At 37.0% G+C, this 18,705-nt stretch overlaps 1 pseudogene across 1 annotated transcript; it reads left to right on the top strand.

The window, feature by feature from the left end:
* The first annotated feature begins 1,240 nt into the window (after nt 1-1,240).
* LOC110747548 (disease resistance protein Roq1-like) lies at nt 1,241-5,765 on the top strand (annotated as a pseudogene). Its single transcript, XR_015826271.1, has 4 exons — nt 1,241-3,414; nt 3,570-4,692; nt 4,804-5,082; nt 5,234-5,765. The product of XR_015826271.1 is annotated as a disease resistance protein Roq1-like (transcript).
* Nucleotides 5,766-18,705: the final 12,940 nt, after the last annotated feature.

Here is an 18,705-nt window from a genome sequence, read left to right as displayed (position 1 = left end):
AAAAAATAGAGAGCTTAAAAAGTGAAACATTAAAAATAAAAAAAATAAAAAAACTGTTTTGAGGGACTCCAATTATAACTCCAATACGCTTTTTATTTTATTTTTACAAGTATTAAAGCAACTATACAATTTAGTAGTCTAAACAAACAATTTAACTTTATAATATCTTCTAGAGTTGAAATCGTTTCATCAAAATAAGCTTTAAGTGTAAAGTATCTTTGAAATTTATTATTCGCGAAAAATTTTCATTTTGGTGATTTTCTCTCTCTCACTCCTATTATTTGCTTTAAATTTCCTTTCACATTTTTTTGTGGAAAATATTTTTCTTTCTTTTTGGTAAAACACTTTCACGTATCTTTTTTTTGTTTTTTCGGTTTCTTTACCTTGACCCTTATATATGGGTATGTTTGGTAGGCTGGACTAGCCAGGACTAGCCAGGACAGTGTTAAATAACACTTTGAAACCAGCGTTTGGTGAAAGAGGGACTAAAATAAATGGGATTGTATAGTCCGTTGGTTAAAAAAACACCGGACTCGCTCGTTCAATATTGCGAGGATGAAATGCGGTTCGCAAAATAGCGAGCGTGCTATTTTGAAAGCACGAGTCCAACCAACACAGCCTTCACTCTCTCATTCTCTTCCTCTCGAACGACTGGAAGACCTCCATGGCCGTGACTAGCTCGTCGAACTCGACGGTGGTGCCGTTTTCGTTGGCAAGAGGACTTGGAGCTGGTAGCTGGTGGACTTGACGCCAAGAGACCAGAGCAGGTCAGCGAGCTCGAGCTGGGTGAGGCTGCCGTCGGAGTTCATGTCGAATCGCATGAAGATGTTTTTCAGCGGCTTCTGCTGATTGGAGCCGTGCAGCCATCGTTCTGGTAATGGCCAAAGAAGAAGAAAGGGATGAGATAAGATCCCAATTGCGTTCTGGGCACTTGGGCCTTTTAAAAAAAAAAATAATTAATTTTGTGGTGTGGTAATTGGTTTGTGAAAAGTTATGGTGTGGGGCTAATTGGCTTTTTTTTTTTGTTTTTCCCTTTGAAAATTTGGAAAGAAAGACAGACAGCCAGGAAGAAGATGGGAAAGGCAGAGGTAGGAAGAGAATATAATTTTTCAAAATAAATAAATTTGAAATTATAAATTATTTTTTTACACATCAGCCCCAATTAAATATTTCTAATTAAATATAAATATTTTTCAAGTCAAAATTCTTAATTAAATTTAAATATTATAATAATGAATTTTTAGTCCGACACAGCACCAAACATAGGTCTTCACTATTTTCACAATCCAGCTTCTTAGTCCGACGCAGCACCAAATGTAGGTCAGTACTTAATCCAGCTTAGTCCAATCCGAGCTAATCCGAGACAGTCCCAGGATTTAATCCAGTCCATGACAGTCCGCCGTACCAAACGACCCCTATGGGTATTATTGGACATGTTCAGAGTTAAGCTCTTTCTCGGTGGTTTCCTTGTTTCTACTTTTAAGTTTGTGGCACCACTTGTAAATTTTCTTTTTCCTCTTGAGGGCCTACAATTTGACGTGAGAAAGAAGACCAACCGATTCTACCAATTCACATAAGACAAGACTCACCACACCGACACCAAAAAATAACTAAAAAAGAAAACAAAAAAGAAACCGTGTTGTTTCTCTCGCTCTCTCTCTTCCATTATTTCCTTTCCTGCGCATATCCCATCCCTCCTCTTTTCATCTGTTCCTTCAACTCTCGGGTGAATATTGTATAATTTTTTTTCATTTTCTGCTGCGAACTTGTATCTTTTATTAATTTGTATAACATGCAATCTACATGCAATCTATAACATGCAATCTATATTTTTCTGCTGCGAGTGTCGCCCTGCCCTTCAAGCCCAAAGTGAAGCAGGTTGATAATACAAAGAGGGCATTCAATGCACCTCCCATTCCTATTCTCCTGCCACTACATCCCCTGATCTCTGTCAAGAATGTGGGTGAAACATAAGCGTAACATTAAATGTAACTCAACCAGGGAGATTGAGAAAGAAGATCTCATTCACCAAAAGATCTTTATGACCTTCCTCCTTTTATAAATACCCATCACCAACCTTTGGACAAAGGTAATAACTTCTCTAATAGAAAAAGACCCCATTTCCATTATCTCCAACTTTGAATAGCACCTGACTTAGTCATCGGAGAGGGCTCAACTGGGATCCCACCCCCCCCCCCCCCACCTCCAATTGTGCAGGTTATCTCCCAGAAGTAATCGAATCTCCAGATTGTATACTAGCCCAGGTCCCTGCCTACAATACTTGTTATTAAGGTGAAAAGGATACTTGGTTTACAGACTTATCTTCGGTTCAATCTATTGACTTAGATTCCAATTGAAACCGTGTGCGGTTTTCTTTGGTCAACACCACCACGCGGACACAGAGTTTTCCATCTCTCTCTGTCTCTGTCTCTCCCTCTTCCATTATTTCCTTTCCTACATCCCCTCTTTTTTTCATCTATTCCTTCCTACAACTTTCGTGGGAATAGTTCAGTGTGTTTTTTTCTTCAGCAGAGAGTCAACTTTGGATCTTGTTTTTGGTTGGGTTGGTTCTTTTCCTTCCTGCCAAGTCTCTGGTTTTGCGATTCTTTTCGTGTTCTGCTGAGCTTATTGTCCGAGGTGATGTTTCCTTTTCATTGATCTCTAGCTTGTTTTGCTGGGTATTTGCTCTACGTCCTTATTCTCTATTTTTTAATACATTTTCAATTACCCAAAAAACAAAAAAAACACTAAAGCTACCATTTTCTTTTTATGTATTTTCTGAGTGTTTGCAGTTTCTAGGGCCTGTTTTTCTTTTCCAATGGCCTTGAGCACCAAAAGAGCTCGTACTTCAGCTGAATGGGCTCCTCCACATTGGAAGCATGATGTGTTTTTGAGTTTCAGGGGAGAGGACACTCGCAGGGGTTTTGTATCTCATTTATACGACGAACTGCACAACTGGCAAGGAATGAAAATTTTCAAGGACGATCCAGACCTTGAAATAGGGGCATGTATTTCTCCGGAGCTGTTGACTGCAATCGAAGAATCACATCTTGCCATCATTGTTCTCTCGCCAAATTACGCTTCTTCCACCTGGTGCTTGGATGAACTTTCAAAGATTCTTGAATGCATGGAAGACACCAAGAGAATTCTGCCAATCTTTTATGACGTGGATCCTTCCCATGTACGACACCAAAGAGGGAGTTTTGCGGAAGCCTTAACTAAGCATGAAAAAAGGTTTAGTGGAGATGTAGAGAGGGTAAATTGGTGGAGAGCTGCTTTAAGAAAAGCAGCTAATCTCTTCGGGTGGGATTCAAAACATGAAGAGTTTAGTGGAGATGTAGAGAAGGTGAATCGGTGGAGAGCTGCTTTAAGAAAAGTTGCCAATCTCTCTGGCTTAGATTCAAAGAATTATAAGTAAGCATGCAGGCATGAACAAATTGCCCATTTCTTAACAACTTTAGAGAGTTTACTTGGATGCTACATTTTAGTCCTTCCTTTGATGCAACAACCTTGTTAATTATATGTAATATGTACCCTCCTGATGGTTAGTTTACTTTTCTTCCTTGTAGGTGTGAAAGAGAGCTTATCAAAGTCATTGTCAAACGTGTGTGGGCCAAAGTGAATCCTACTACATTTAGGAGGTTAGATTCTCAAGAGAAGTTAGTCAGAATTGATTTTTCCCTTGAGCAACTACGTTTGCAATTGGATCTCGAGGCAAATGATGTTCGCTTTGTAGGGATATTGGGGATGGGCGGGGTAGGGAAAACAACCCTTGCTAACCTAGTTTTTGAAAGAATTTCCCATAATTTTGAACTTAGCTCTTTTCTATCAAATGTGAGAGAGGTTTCTGCAAAACATGGTAGTCTTGTTGATCTACAAAGACAACTTCTTTCCCCAATCTTAAAGGAAAATATTATCCAAGTTACAGATGAACGGTCAGGAATCTTTTTCACTAAAAAATGTTTATGCAATAAAAAGGTTCTTATCATCCTTGATGATGTGGATCAATTAAAACAACTTGAAACACTGGTTGGAGAGAAAAATTGGTTTGGTTTGGGGAGTAGAATTGTCATCACTACTAGAAATGAACGTCTACTAGTTGAACATGGTATAACGATACCATATGAGGTCAAGGCATTACATGATGATGAAGCTCTTGAGCTATTCAGTCAAAACGCCTTTAGGAAAAGTCAGCCTGAGGAAGGTTTCCTGGAATTGTCTAAGTGTTTCCTACATTATGCGAAAGGCCTTCCATTAGCTCTTAAAACTTTGGGGAGTTCTTTGTATATGAGAGATCAAGATACATGGAATAGTGTGTTGTATAATCTAAAGAAAATTCCTGATCCAGAAATTTTTGATTCACTCAAAGTAAGTTATTATGGACTAAAAGAGATGGAGAAGAAATTTTTTCTCCATGTTGCATGTTTCCATAAGGGGAAGCATAGAGAGCAAGTAATTGAAATACTAGACAGTAACTATGACATTTCCAGTCGTATTGTGATAGCTATTCTTATTGAGAAATCTCTCATAACTATTGTGAAAAAGCGCTCTCCTAGAAACACTGTTCAGATGCATGATTTGATACAAGAAATGGCATGGCAAATTGTTCGTCAAGAGTCTCTCCAAGAGCCCGGTCAACGCAGTCTTTTGTGGCTCCGCGACGACATTTCTTTTGTATTCATGAACAATACGGTATGAAGTTATGTAGAAATATTATGTTTGGAAGAAATTATATGTCATTTCTTTTAAAACGATATTAGAATTGAATGTGCAATTAACTTTTCATTTTGTCTTAATTATTAGGGAACGGGAGCAATTGAAGCCATTGTCTTACATTTTCCTGTATCAGAAGTGGTGCATTGGAATTGTACTGAAGCCTTGTCTGAGATGTATGGATTAAGGCTTCTTGAATTTGATAATGTGATCATTTCTTTTGCCCCCAGAGTTCTTCCAAATTCATTGAGAATTATTCGTTGGAGTTGGTACCCTTCCAAATCACTCCCATCAAGTTTTGAACCATGTTTCCTTGTCGAACTAAAGATGCATCATAGCAAGCTTTTCCGGCTTTGGGATGGAGCAAAGGTGAGAGATTATTGAAATACGGCGTTTAAGAATTCTTTTATATATATATATAATTTGGATATAAATGTAACTTGCTTAACTTTGTAAGGGTTTCTTCTATAAAAAATATATAAAAAACCTTATTATTCTACAATTTTTATGTACTGTACAGGACTTGCCAAAGTTGAAATGTATGGACCTTAGTTACTCTGATCAATTGACAAGTACCCCCGATTTCACAGGCATTCCAAATCTTGAGATTTTGCTTCTACAACATTGTACGAATTTAGTTGAGGTTCACTCGTCTTTTGGAGTTCTCAAAAGGTTGAAAGTTTTGGACCTTAGTTACTGCAACGGTATTAATAGTCTCCCAAGTGAGGTGGAAATGGATTCTCTTATAAACTTTAATCTCTCTGACTGCTCAAAAGTGAAAAAGATTCCAGAATTTGTGGGACAGATGAATAATTTGTCCCATCTTTATTTACGTGGGACTGCTATTGAGGAAATACCTTCATCAATTGAACGTCTGGTTGGCCTTACTACACTGGATATAAGTAATTGCAAAAGTCTCTTGGGTCTCCCGAGTGCGATATGCAATTTGAAGTGTCTTGCAGAGCTCCATTTGGAGGGATGTTCAGAAATTGACAAAATGCCAGGGGAGATGGAGAGTTTAGGGCTTCTTTATTTAAAAAGAACTGCTATGAGAGAGCCGCTTGTTGTTATGAAAAATCTTGTTTGTCTATCCTTTCATGGATCAGTTGCTAAATCATCAACTTCAAAGGATGGCTTATTTAGAAAGAGTCACCCTGACCCTGACCCTTGGGGTTTGGTGTTGTCTTCTCTGAATCGTTTATGCTCTTTGTCAACCTTAGATCTGAGTGATTGTAATATTGGTGAAGGAGCCATCCCTGATGATATTGGCTGCTTGTCCTCTTTAAGAGAGTTGAATCTTAGTGGAAACAATTTCGTTAGCCTTCCCTCAAGCATTAGATTCCTTTCTAAGCTTGAGTTGCTTGAATTGGTGGGGTGCGAAAGGCTTGAGCAATTGCCAGATCTTCCGCCAAAGAAATTCTCATTATTTGTAAATGTAGACAATTGTATTTCCTTAAAAAGGTTGTCAGATCCATCAAGGTTGAGCGGAGGAGCCAATGTGTATGATTTTGATTTCAGTTGTCTTAATTGCTTCAAATTGGTTGAAGATGAAGGCTGGATTCATAGAATATTTTTTATGATAATGAAAGCGTCCACTAAGGTACTCTCTCTCTCTCTCTCTCTCTCTCTCTCTCTCTCTCTCTCTCGTTGAATATTATAGTTTTCTTTCCCTTTTTTATTATTTTGTATTTTTATAAAAGAATATAGTTGTCTTTTTCTAAAACAAATAAATATAATGGTATACAGAAGATCTTTTCAACATATACCTCTATTATATGTCCTGGAAGTGAAATTCCAGAGTGGTTCAGTAATCGAAGTGGGGGAGATTCAATAACTGTGGAGCTGCCTCCCCAATCATCATGTAACAGCAACAGGCTTGGGATTGCTGTATGTGTTGTTTTTGAAGATTCTGAATATTTGGATAATCCCGCTGCCCTTCTTGGATATGATCATTTTGACATTCGATCATCTTTGGATACTCAACACTTTAAATTTGGGTATCTTAAGTCACAACACCTTTGGGTTTTTTATTATCATCCCCGCCTCAGGGATGCCTCAAGCAGTCATCGGTTTTCGTTCGAATCGGATTATTATTCAACGGGATCTTCGAACAGACTCAAAACAAGCTCGAATATAAAAGAATGTGGGGCCCGTGTGGTGCACGCGAGAGATTTGGAAGAATTCAGCCGAATACTCAAAATCCCCAAGCCAGCAGCACTACATGCATACCATGACGAGGCAGGCCCAGTTGGTACTAGTGGAAGTGGTAGCTCTCATGACGTCGATGTACCAAACGGCAAAAGATTCAAAAAAATCAAATATTTTGTGCAAACGGAAGTGGTTGAATCATTCAATGATACTTGAAAAGCTAATGCAGAAATAGTAAGTCACCTTTCTGTTCTTTTTTCTTTTCAGCTACTGTTTACTTGTTTAATTTTCTATGAAACTTGTCTGACTGACGGAAGGACACTATATATCTATCATTGTTTAATTTTTCGGTGAAGTATTTAATAATACTTGTCTCTCATCTATATATAATATGTCAGATTCAACCAAAAGAGATGCTAAGTTGTTCAGTTAATGATGAGGAAAAACAAGCAATGCATTCGTGGCATTCACAAAATTTCAAATTTGATTTCATCATAATATCTCCGTTTTTAGTTCTTATATTAAGTAGGAGGAGACAGAGTAATTCTTTTGTTACATCTTGTTTGTATAGTTTGCAGGATATGCTGTAATTTTGTGTTTCTCTAATGGCCTGGTTCTTACCGTCGAACTTGTGCTACTATTTAAATTGCTCTGTCAGTTTTTATTGTTTCAGAATGAAATGGACATAGTAACCATAGAACATCTGCAAATGGTGCCTAACTGAAGCATTTAGAACCGCACACTACTGAATGAACATCAGGTTTTATTGGTAACTCAGGAGGCATCTTATTGTGCTTAAATAAAATGGTTTCTGCATATTGTATATGTTGTGCTCTAAGAATATAATCTTATTAAGTAGTTTTGTCTGAAAATGGATCAAGCCTGCATGTAGCTACTTTTATCAATGTGTTAATTAAAAATGATAATTTCTCCTATGTTGCAAACAGAAAACAACAGAACAAATCCTAAAATGTATATATGCTATAGAATTACAAAACTAACTTGTGCTCTGATTCCAGGACTTCATTTTTCCCTAAATTGTTTGCCCTTTTTCTACGTTCGAGATTTTCTGAGTGGATATGACTTGGATTAACTTGTTAATTTCAATGTGTTAGAATATTTACTTCCTATAGGCCTCGAGTACAAGAACATTTTCAGAGCAACCTTTCAATGCTGTGCTATCAAACTTTTGCTATAGTGAAATAATGTGTGGAAAATGTTAGTATAGTTCTGAATCTTCTGACCATAGTTACCCAAATCGCTCACCCCCCTTACGAATTTCGAACTGGATCGCATGTACCGAATCGTGGTATGTTAGCGTTCTGGAACGAAACATTTAGCGAACCAAAACTCATAAGGATTAGAACAATACCTGAGCGACCTTGCTGCCCAAACTCAATTGGTTGTTCCAATCATCAACTTAATAGGGTGGTGGAGAGCGATAGAGGGAGCCATGAAAAGAGAGAAACATGGAGAGAAAGCGATGGAAAGAGTGAGCCATGGAAACAGAGAACAATGTGTTAGAATATTTAGGCCTCAAGTGAATGAACATTTTCAGAGCAACCTTGCAATGCTGTGATACCAAACTGCTGCTATAGTGAATTAATGTGTGGAAAATGTTAGTATTGTTCCGGGTCTTATGACCAAAATAAAAAAGGGGAAAATAGTTAATAATGACGAAAGAATGTGTGTGAAAAATCTAGGAGAAATTGATGAAATTAATAAGAGGCAGAGAGAATTGTAATTATTGTAAGTATATCTCCTATGTTTCCACTATATTGAACTGAGTAAAGTATTTCCTATAATATACAGCTTCTGTAGATTTCTCTAGAGCTAAGGTTATTTACAAGGAATATGGAGATATGAATCAGCAGTTTTCCTTAAGTTTCTAGGGGAATGTTGAGGTCTTGTTATTGTGAGGTCAGCACCATGCTTTAATGTATGCTCTTGGTTCAGCTGACTATCAGTGTGAAGGTTAAGAAATGAAAATAGCTAGGCTAATGGCGAATACAAGAATAAAATATGTATCTGTCTTAGACATAACAAGAAGTTTAGAAATAAGATTTATTTGCTACTTTAATTCTCAACAGAACATATGAAGTATTGAAATGAGGAAGGAAATTTTGGTGAGTGAAGGAAATTTGCTACTTTATTTTGATTGCTCATTGCTGCTTTACAGTTATAGCTGCTTTTGGATTTTGCAGCAGGCATGTAAATTTGTATCTTTGCTGTTATTTAAATTTATTTCGATATAAAATCAGGAAAGGAGAGGTGGTTAGTTCATAAGGGAAGAAAGAATAACAGAGGAGAGGCAAAGGGAAACGTGAGTTAGCTTTACAAAAACATTAGCAGAAGTGGAGCAATTAACATAATTAAATTTTGAAAGGTGCTGGACATAGCCTAACGTGGTTAAGTAAAATCAGCTTATTTTCATTGCTAATTGCTTATGTTGTATCTTTTATAATGATTTTCCTTTCTTAATTTCATTTCAGTTCTCTGGAAAAACAGTGGCATTATCAGCTTGGGAAGAATTGGCAAAGCCAGAGTTGAAGTACTCGGAATACTATCCAAGTTCCATGGAGTTGGTTAATGCGTGAACTCTTATCACTTCTGAGGAGACCAACAACATAGTTGATTTTGAAGTCATTGATGCTTTCCAAAGGGTGTTCTCGTTAACATTGGAAGAGACCTTCATGTTGATGCACTGCTGGATGGTTTCTGCTGAAATGGTTAGTAACTGAAGCATTTAGAACATGGTTGGTAACTTGGGAGGTATCTTATTGTGCTTAAATGGTTTCTGCTGTAGGTTCAAGTCCACTCCACATGTTGTATATGTTTGATACAGTTAGGCAGGTCATCCCCAAATTTGAGATTTTCTTTAACTTCAAGTTGTGCTACTTCAACCAATGTGTTAATTAATATGGATAGTTTCTCAAGTCTCCTATGTTGCTAACAGAAAACAGCGTATCATTTTTCCTTCTGCACTTACGTCTTCTTTTGGTGTTTTCCTGAATTGTTTGTCCTTTTACTATGTTCGGGATATATTCTGCGTGGATGGTCCTTGCTTATGACTTGGATTAACTTGTTAATTTCAATGTGTTAGAATATTTACTTCATATAGAGCCTCGAGTTAAATAATGTGTCAAAAATGTTAGTATAGTTCTGAGACTTCTGACCAAAAGAAGGGAAAATAATTTTTTTAGCAAAATGAAATAATGTGTGGAGGTTACTAATTAGAATAGCTAGGCTAATGAAGAATACAATAATAATATATGTATCTATTTAGGTATAACAAGAAGGTTAGAAATAAGAGTTATTTGCTACTTCTAATTGTAGACAGAAAATTTGAGCAAGTTTGGTAAGTGAAAATATAGAATTAGTCTATCAATGCTTAGGATTATACCTGCTTTTGGATTTGAGCATGAAAATGTGCATGGTGGTTTTTTTTAAAATTAGGAGAGGTAGTTAATTCATAAGAGAAGAGAGAACAACAGAGAGGAAGGAGAGGCAAAAGAAAATGTGATTGTTAGCTTTACAAACAAAAATTAAGCATCTCTCAAACTGCAGAAAACTGCACATAGCCTGATGTGGTTAAGCAGAATAAGTTGTTTTATTTCTTTATGTTGTATCTTTTGTAATGGTTTTCCTTTCTTATTTTAATTGAAGGCTATGGTGATGAAAGGAATACTAAATCTGGTGAATACGGAAGGTGCTCAAGTTGTAGAAAAACAGTGTTGGCTTGTTCTGCAAGGCTGGTGGATGGAGGACAGCATAAAAGCTTTCTGGCCTCCCCTTTTTTATCTCTGCGAGTGACAAACTTGTTGGAACTCCTCTACAAGTTTGGCCTTTTGTGCTCCTTGTGGCAATGAACTTTCTCTTGTAATGATAAAACAAATAAGAAAAGGAAATGCAAATATGGGGAAAGACAAATGCAGCTAAACCTCCCAATCCAAGAGCCATCTCCACTATCCTGTTTTTCTTCATGAGAATGATCAACAGAGATGCTGTTGATAATTGAATCATCTGATGAAGCGCACAGGTGGATGAGGCCCAAAAGTCTTGAATCTCGACCTATTCACAATGTGAAATTGATCATGGAGGGCAGAATCTGTTGCATTATCTGCAATGGCAGTAAGTGAGTAATCAAAGCATAAGACTTCAACAAATGAGGATGTAGCTTTCCTCTCGGTTTGTACTAGTAGTCTATGATTCTTAATATATTGTGCACGTTTCAGTTTTTTCTCTTTTTCTTTTTTTCCAAAGCATGTCTCAGTTAAACTATTATTTTTGTTACGTAATTCTAATCTTCATCCTTAATTTTTAAATTGCGCTATTTTGGAATGAACCTCAACTTCCTTCATTGTATTAGAGCTTCACTTGTTGGGGCCCAATGACCACACGTGCTCTGACATCACCTAATATGTGTTGTCTACGTGTTAGGCTTCCTACATTAAAAAGTTAAGGTACATAACTTAGGTTTATAAAGAGTTCAGCTACTCTCTCATTGCCAATTAATTTTGATGTACGACCTCAACTTTCTTCACACCTCTGATATTGGGCCCAGCATATTGTTTTGTTGGACTTTTTTGGGGTCGAATTGTTGTGTTTTAGGATAGCGCTTCTATAATGCAGGGCCTTGGATAAAATTGAATGGTCAGCTTTTAATATTGTCTTTTTGTTATAACCGGGTTGAAATTACCCGTACCAAAAGTTACAACCCGAAAGTGCAAAGCACGCTCTCTCATCCTTGTTAACCCTCCTCCCTCGCTCGCAAGCCAACAATTCTTATTTTTTTTATCTCTCGTCATCTCTGGGAAGCTTGTAGTCGCAGATCTGGAATAGAAGAGTCTTTGATTGAAAGCACTGTTGGTGCAAAAGAATGGGGTTGCTGGCTTCTCTTCCATTCTTGAAATTTCTTTTTTTGTTTCAGATCTGTTTATCTAAAAGAATTGGGTTGCTGGGTGCAAAAGGACGGCGGCGATGGCAAGAGTTCTTCAATGAAAAGAGTCCTTGTGGATCAATATGCTTGATCCTTGAATTACTTGGATTTTTTTTGGGGTTAGACTAAACGGGAAATAATATAAAATTAATTGGATTTTTGTGTGGATCAATATGCTTGATTCCTAAATTACTAAGTTTTTTGAAATTAATTAATGAAATTAGTGAAATAATATAAATTAAAAAATTTATGACGGTTTGATAAAACAAATGCCACGTATTGTGATTAAACAAGGACACTCAAAGATAATGTTGATTGTCTTTGTTTCCTACTGTGAATGTTCTCCTCCGATTCCTTGCGGCTTTGTCTCGATGTTGGATCTTCTCCACCGTGTTACGTTCTGGAGCGTCTCTCCTCAGTAATACTATTGCTGTTGAGGATGCTTTTAAAGTGCATTTGGCACTTACCTCTCGGATTATGGTAGCGCTCTCTGTAGCTGTGATGGCGTATCCATCACCATTTCCCTCTCGGTTCTTTGGTTTCTGTGACTTCTCTGGTGGTTTTGGTCTTGCGTTGGGTGCCTTGCCAATTGGTTATTGGGGGTGCGGCATTTCTCAGCTTCCTGTTTTACGGGTTTTCTTTTTGTTTCTTGGCTTTTGTTGTTCTTTTTAATTTGACTGGGTAAGAAGCTTGGTTCTAGCCTTGAACTGAGGTCTAGCTGCTTCTACCTGGTTCGTGTATTTCTGGCTCAGTTTGCAATCTATCCCGTTTTGGTTTCTTTGAAACCAAACATTGACCAAAAAAAAAAAAACATTCCCCACTTCAATTATTACTCTCCAATTTTTCTAAGTCAAAATTTGATTTTGGCCCTTCAAAATTGAAGATAATATTGAAAGGAGTTTATAGCAATTTCTGTGGAATTTTAATGCAATTTTTAAGATAAAAAAATATGAATTATACATGACACTATAGTAGGAGGACACCCATTAGAAACATTGACATTTTCTGATTTTTAATTAATTTTGTATGAATTTTTTTAAATAACCAATAAAAAATAATTTAAAAAATTACACCTTGGCTCCATTATAGATGGACACACTTCAAAAATCAATCTCCATGTGTGTTCCCTAGGGGATGAATATTTTTTGTCAAAGTCATAAAATCAATCTCCATGTTTTTCCCTAGGGGATGAATATATATATTTTTTGGTCAAAGTGGACTTTCATTCATAAGTAAGGATTAGAAATAAAGTCCAACATAGCAAAGATCTAAAAGGCCCAAAATAAACTAAACCCTAGCAACTAAAACAAAACAAGAAAATCAGGGCCAAAACAAAACAACAAACTTTCAAACCAACAAAACAAACAAGAACCCCAAACCCACTGGAACAAAGCCTTAAAATTGGTAAAACATAAAACCAGGAAATCCCCAATAATGAACTCCACTGCGACGCACTTCGAACCCATCAAATCCAAATTCGCATCCAAGGTAACATCAGCTACACATCAGACGAAACCGAAGGCTAAAGCCAACCCCATAGCCAGTAGAACTAGCAAGAACCAATTCGTGGAAGGTGGTGGTGAGAGCACCCAAGTCGAAACTATACTAATCTTCTGATTACGACTCGAACATGCGTGCTGTGGATGAATAGCTGCAAGCTTGGATTGAGGTTGGAACTAGTGAGGAAGGAGAGGAGTAGAGCAAGTGATATGTGCAAGAGTGGTCGGGATTTTGGGGATGAGGACCATGGGGATGAAAGAGGATGAAAAATCAATATAAGAGTTAGAGATTTCTGTGAAATCCAGGGCTAAAAGGGGTTGGAGAGGAAGGAGAAAACAGAAACAACGTAAAAGAAAGCGCAAAAAGCCTTGGACTACTAAGACAGAGCTAAGAGAAACACTCATTATGGGTGGGAAATTGCCACCAACTCTCAAAACTAGGAGAGAGACAGAGCAAATGGGAAGATTATTTGAGATTGTTTCCCTAGGGGATGGGAAATGAAAAATTCCCATTAAGAAGTTCATTAAAAGCTAGCTCAAAATTACTCGTTTGTGCTAAAATGATGTATAAATATGTAATAATTTTTTTTTTTGGTGAAAAAAAAAAAGGTGGCAAGAGTGCAACCTCTCCAGGCGAAGACTGCTATGGGTTTAGCCTCTCCCCAGTGGGTGTTTTTCACAGAGTGGGATTCGAACGCTGGACCTCACTGAGGCCAGCTAACATTCGCCCACTGTGCAGGTACAAGCCAGATTTCCACTTGGACCAAACCCCTTGGGTAATATGTAATAATTTTGAGTTCCATAAATCATACCATACAATGTTCTCTTCAAAGATTCGTTACAAGTGTATTTAGAAATAATAACCAATAACCCATGTAATCAAGTAGAATAGACAGATTTTGGGAGGTTTAAGGATATTAAAATAGCGTGGGAGTTGCCGATGGGTTCCCACCACAGTGGTGGTGAGGTTTCTTTCCTTCAATATAACCAAAAAAAAATATAGTGTGGGAGTCCTATTATAACTCCAATACCCCTTCTTTTTGTAGGCAGATAAGTATTAACGCAACTACACAATTGGGTTTGTTAAATATTCTAATATCAAAACTGAACTAAGAGTGCAATTACTTATAACTCAAGCCATTAACTCAGCAATTATGTGTTCAATTCCCTCGGCATCAGTAAGATTAAGAGAGAGAGAGAAAAAAAAAAAAAAAAAAAACCGGACACAAGAAGAAAGAGGACTCATCCCAACAAGGAAGTTTCAGTGGGGTGTGGTGGTGGAAAACATTAGTCCTTTCTCATTATTTCCTTTCTATAGTTGGGTGACGCGGTTTTCCTCCTCTACAGCGCCCTCTCCTCTCTTTCATCTGAACTTTCTTGTGAATTAATTAACTTGAGTAAGCAAACATGGACCAGACCAAAGCCAGTCACTTTGGTAGGAAAAGAAAAAGGTGAAGAAAAATGACACATCCCCAAACCATAGAAGCTTTCCTTGAAATTTCCTTTTACTTTTTTGGTGGAAAACATTCGTCCTTTCACTTTGTAAAACACTTTCACATTTTTCCTTTTTTTTTTTTTTTTTTTCACCTTGACCTTTATTCTGCGTGTTGAGCTCTTTCTTGGGGATTTCCTCATTTCTTCTTCATTTCTTCCTCATTTATCCGTGGTTCAATAATTCCAGTGTACTACAACGTTTCATCAGCGTTTTGTATGTATTGATTTGATTCCTTACTAATAGTTTTTTTTTTCTTTCTTACATGGTTTCATTAGTGAATTAAAGTTTTATCTTTTTATTGCTTTCGCAAACCGAAGAAAAAAAAAACTATTACTTGGAAGGTGGTAGGGTATATATATAATATATATATATAAAAAAACACCAACAAAATAAGAAAACAGCTTATATGAAAAATAAAATAAAATAAAATTAGTGAATTATCATTTCTGTAAACAGAGAAGGAAGCTATCTGTATATCAGGGGAAACAATGAAAGTGGACCCTTATGGGTATTATTGGACATGTTCAGAGTTAAAGCTCTTTCTCGGGGGTTTCCTTGTTTCTACTTTAGTTTGTGGCCCTGTCTATTTTGGCACCACATGTAAATTTTCTTTTTCCTCTTGAGGGCCTACAATTTGACGTGAGAAAGAAGACCAACCGATTCTACCAATTCACATAAGACAAGACTCACCACACCGACACCAAAAAATAACTAAAAAAGAAAACAAAAAAGAAACCGTGTTGTTTCTCTCGCTCTCTCTCTTCCATTATTTCCTTTCCTGCGCATATCCCATCCCTCCTCTTTTCATCTGTTCCTTCAACTCTCGGGTGAATATTGTATAATTTTTTTTCATTTTCTGCTGCGAACTTGTATCTTTTATTAATTTGTATAACATGCAATCTACATGCAATCTATAACATGCAATCTATATTTTTCTGCTGCGAGTGTCGCCCTGCCCTTCAAGCCCAAAGTGAAGCAGGTTGATAATACAAAGAGGGCATTCAATGCACCTCCCATTCCTATTCTCCTGCCACTACATCCCCTGATCTCTGTCAAGAATGTGGGTGAAACATAAGCGTAACATTAAATGTAACTCAACCAGGGAGATTGAGAAAGAAGATCTCATTCACCAAAAGATCTTTATGACCTTCCTCCTTTTATAAATACCCATCACCAACCTTTGGACAAAGGTAATAACTTCTCTAATAGAAAAAGACCCCATTTCCATTATCTCCAACTTTGAATAGCACCTGACTTAGTCATCGGAGAGGGCTCAACTGGGATCCCACCCCCCCCCCCCCCACCTCCAATTGTGCAGGTTATCTCCCAGAAGTAATCGAATCTCCAGATTGTATACTAGCCCAGGTCCCTGCCTACAATACTTGTTATTAAGGTGAAAAGGATACTTGGTTTACAGACTTATCTTCGGTTCAATCTATTGACTTAGATTCCAATTGAAACCGTGTGCGGTTTTCTTTGGTCAACACCACCACGCGGACACAGAGTTTTCCATCTCTCTCTGTCTCTGTCTCTCCCTCTTCCATTATTTCCTTTCCTACATCCCCTCTTTTTTTCATCTATTCCTTCCTACAACTTTCGTGGGAATAGTTCAGTGTGTTTTTTTCATCTATTACTTGGAAAGTAGGTAGGTATATATATAAAAATGGATTTAAAAAGGAATAAAACAGCTTATATGAAAAATAAAATAAAATAAAATTAGTGAATTATCATTTCTGTAAACAGAGAAGGAAGCTATCTGTATATTAGGGGAAACAATTAAAGTGGACTGTTTCAGGATGTCATGTAAATATCTTCCTCTCTAGAAAAATTAAACCAAAGTTGGGAACTTGCTTAGACCATATCACTTTTGCCTTGAACTTTCTTGGACCCTTATGGTCATTGGACGTGTTCAGCTCTTTTTTGGGGATTCCCTCGTTTCTTCTTTTGTGTATTTTGGCCCTGTTTTGTGTGGAAATTGTTTTGGCACCACCACAGTGTACAGTACAACAATGCTTCATCATTGATTGTTGTATTGATTCCTTCTTATTAATGAAATAGTTAGAGTTTTCTTTCTTTCATTGTTTCATCAGTAAATTAAAGTTATAAAAAAAAATGTATTATTAATCATTAAAAAATAGAGAGCTTAAAAAGTGAAACATTAAAAATAAAAAAAATAAAAAAACTGTTTTGAGGGACTCCAATTATAACTCCAATACGCTTTTTATTTTATTTTTACAAGTATTAAAGCAACTATACAATTTAGTAGTCTAAACAAACAATTTAACTTTATAATATCTTCTAGAGTTGAAATCGTTTCATCAAAATAAGCTTTAAGTGTAAAGTATCTTTGAAATTTATTATTCGCGAAAAATTTTCATTTTGGTGATTTTCTCTCTCTCACTCCTATTATTTGCTTTAAATTTCCTTTCACATTTTTTTGTGGAAAATATTTTTCTTTCTTTTTGGTAAAACACTTTCACGTATCTTTTTTTTGTTTTTTCGGTTTCTTTACCTTGACCCTTATATATGGGTATGTTTGGTAGGCTGGACTAGCCAGGACTAGCCAGGACAGTGTTAAATAACACTTTGAAACCAGCGTTTGGTGAAAGAGGGACTAAAATAAATGGGATTGTATAGTCCGTTGGTTAAAAAAACACCGGACTCGCTCGTTCAATATTGCGAGGATGAAATGCGGTTCGCAAAATAGCGAGCGTGCTATTTTGAAAGCACGAGTCCAACCAACACAGCCTTCACTCTCTCATTCTCTTCCTCTCGAACGACTGGAAGACCTCCATGGCCGTGACTAGCTCGTCGAACTCGACGGTGGTGCCGTTTTCGTTGGCAAGAGGACTTGGAGCTGGTAGCTGGTGGACTTGACGCCAAGAGACCAGAGCAGGTCAGCGAGCTCGAGCTGGGTGAGGCTGCCGTCGGAGTTCATGTCGAATCGCATGAAGATGTTTTTCAGCGGCTTCTGCTGATTGGAGCCGTGCAGCCATCGTTCTGGTAATGGCCAAAGAAGAAGAAAGGGATGAGATAAGATCCCAATTGCGTTCTGGGCACTTGGGCCTTTTAAAAAAAAAAATAATTAATTTTGTGGTGTGGTAATTGGTTTGTGAAAAGTTATGGTGTGGGGCTAATTGGCTTTTTTTTTTTGTTTTTCCCTTTGAAAATTTGGAAAGAAAGACAGACAGCCAGGAAGAAGATGGGAAAGGCAGAGGTAGGAAGAGAATATAATTTTTCAAAATAAATAAATTTGAAATTATAAATTATTTTTTTACACATCAGCCCCAATTAAATATTTCTAATTAAATATAAATATTTTTCAAGTCAAAATTCTTAATTAAATTTAAATATTATAATAATGAATTTTTAGTCCGACACAGCACCAAACATAGGTCTTCACTATTTTCACAATCCAGCTTCTTAGTCCGACGCAGCACCAAATGTAGGTCAGTACTTAATCCAGCTTAGTCCAATCCGAGCTAATCCGAGACAGTCCCAGGATTTAATCCAGTCCATGACAGTCCGCCGTACCAAACGACCCCTATGGGTATTATTGGACATGTTCAGAGTTAAGCTCTTTCTCGGTGGTTTCCTTGTTTCTACTTTTAAGTTTGTGGCACCACTTGTAAATTTTCTTTTTCCTCTTGAGGGCCTACAATTTGACGTGAGAAAGAAGACCAACCGATTCTACCAATTCACATAAGACAAGACTCACCACACCGACACCAAAAAATAACTAAAAAAGAAAACAAAAAAGAAACCGTGTTGTTTCTCTCGCTCTCTCTCTTCCATTATTTCCTTTCCTGCGCATATCCCATCCCTCCTCTTTTCATCTGTTCCTTCAACTCTCGGGTGAATATTGTATATTTTTTTTTTCCTGTGTTTCCCCTTCTCTCTCCTCTATTTTT

This window comes from Prunus avium, chromosome 8 (genome assembly GCF_965620075.1).
Source record: "Prunus avium chromosome 8, drPruAviu1.hap1.1, whole genome shotgun sequence".
Classification (NCBI taxonomy): domain Eukaryota; kingdom Viridiplantae; phylum Streptophyta; class Magnoliopsida; order Rosales; family Rosaceae; genus Prunus; species Prunus avium.
Note: the sequence above shows the minus strand (reverse complement) of the source record. Positions and strands in the feature narration are given on the sequence as shown.